This window comes from Micromys minutus (genome assembly GCF_963924665.1).
Source record: "Micromys minutus genome assembly, chromosome: 2".
Classification (NCBI taxonomy): domain Eukaryota; kingdom Metazoa; phylum Chordata; class Mammalia; order Rodentia; family Muridae; genus Micromys; species Micromys minutus.
The window spans coordinates 66,435,676-66,437,762 of NC_137971.1; the positions used below are offsets into that span (position 1 = coordinate 66,435,676).

The following is a 2,087-nucleotide window of genomic DNA, read 5'->3' on the forward strand; positions in this document are numbered from 1 at the left end:
GCTGGGGCCTAATGTTTTCACTGAAAAGTAGAAAACCCAAATTTGTCATTTCTTAAAGAATTGAGTATAAAAAAAACTTATATAAATTAAAAGGATGAATACATTTACAGGTGTCGATGCAAATGTCCCCAACTCAATGCAAGTACCAACCCATGATGGTCAGGAGGGAAAAAACCAGAACCGAAACTGGGTCCTAAGGCTTGGACTTTCCCACCTTGTTAGACTGGCAAGAAGGAAGTGGTAACTGGTTCAAGAACTTTTGCCAGCCTCTGGAAACCCTGGAAGTCTGCTGTCGGTTAATACCCTGCACAGATCACTACTGTGCTCACAGAGATTCTCTAGGCTGGGGATTTCTCTTCCACAGTGTGCTCTCCCCAACCACCAAGTGACCGAGCCACATGAACTAAGGACTAAAGATATGCACAGGGTATTAAACATATACCAAGGGAACAGTTAACTTGAACACAAGGTCAAAAATCAGCAACAAGTTCTATGATCCAGTGCTGATATCAGACACAAGATTTAAGGACACATTTCTTTTCAAAGGCTTGTTCCTGTTTCATGAGGCTAGCATGAGGTGTATACACTTGCCAGGCAAATCAATACTTTTGAATCAGCTCATGCAGCAGATGCCTGGCACTTTCTCAGTCCATCTAGAAGCATTTGAAGTGAGCAATAGAGGGGCCCTACTCGTCATGCTCCCCCACATCTGCTGGAGGGTGGACAGTGAGGCCAGGATGAAGCTCCAATCCAGATGGAGTACTCGAACTCAAGGGACAATGATCTTAATCTTCATTGTGCTGGGTGCTAGGACTGTGATCTCCTTCTGCATCCTGTCAGCAATGCCTGGATACAGGGTGGTACCACCAGACAGCACTGTATTGGCATACAGGTCTTTGCAGATGTCCACATCACACTTCATGATGGAGTTGAAGGTGGTCTCATGGATGCCACAGGACCCATGCCCAGGAAGGAAGGCTGGACGAGTGCCTCTGGACACTGGAACTGCTCTTTGCTAATGGTGATCACCTGCCGGTCAGGCAGCTCGTAACTCTTCTCCCAGGAGGAAGATGATGCAGCAGTAGCCATTTCTTGTTCAAAATCCAGGGCAACATAGCACAGCTTCTCCTTTATGTCACGAACAGTTTCCTTCTCAGCAGTGGTGGTAAAGCTGTAGCTCTATTCAGTCAGGATCTTCAGAGGTAGTCTGTCAGGTCCTGGCCAGCCGGGTTCAGACACAAGATGGCGTGGAGAAGGGCATAGCCCTCATAGATGGGCACTGAATGAGTGACCCAGTCATCTGAGTCCATGACAATGCCAGTGGTGCGCCCAGATGCGTACAAGGACAGCACCGCCTGAATGGCCACAAACATGGCTGGGGTATTGAAGGCTTCAAACATTATCTGCGTCATCTTCTGTCTGTTAGCTTTGGGGTTCAGGGGGGCCTCTGTCAGAAGCACGGGGTGCTCCTCAGGGTCACACGCAGCTCATTGTAGAAGGTGTGGTGCCAGATCTTCTCCATGTCATCCCAGTTGGTGACAATGCCGTGCTCGATAGGATACTTCAGGGTCAGGATACCCCTCTTGCTCTGGGCCTTGTCACCCACGTATGAGTCTTTCTGGCCCATGCCTACCATGACGCCCTGGTGTCAGGGGACCCCGACGATGGAAGGAAACATGGCCTTGGGGGAATTGCCAGAAAAGCCAGCTTTGCACATGCTAGAGCCATTGTCAATGATGAGTGTGGCAATTTCTTCTTCCACTGGGATTGGCGAAGGCTAGGGCGACCGAGAAAAGAAGCGCAGTGTAAGCTGGTGGCAGAGTGTGAGAAATATGTAAATTATGTATATTATTTTATATACGTATAAGTAATAACAATATAATATAGTTATTATAATAAATATATAATATGACATATAACAGACATAATACAATAATATATAATATAATAACATATATACTACATAATGTACATACTATAATATATAACATATGAAAAATAAATAAAAATATATTATACATTTGCCAGGGCTGTTATAAAAAAGCTCTGCCCACTGTGGGGCTCAGAGCAATAAAGACTTATTTTCT

At 45.5% G+C, this 2,087-nt stretch overlaps 1 pseudogene across 1 annotated transcript; it reads right to left on the reverse strand.

The window, feature by feature from the left end:
- Positions 1-613: 613 nt before the first annotated feature.
- Positions 614-1,753, reverse strand: LOC308417639 (actin, cytoplasmic 2-like; annotated as a pseudogene). Its single transcript has one exon. The product of its transcript is annotated as an actin, cytoplasmic 2-like (transcript).
- Positions 1,754-2,087: the final 334 nt, after the last annotated feature.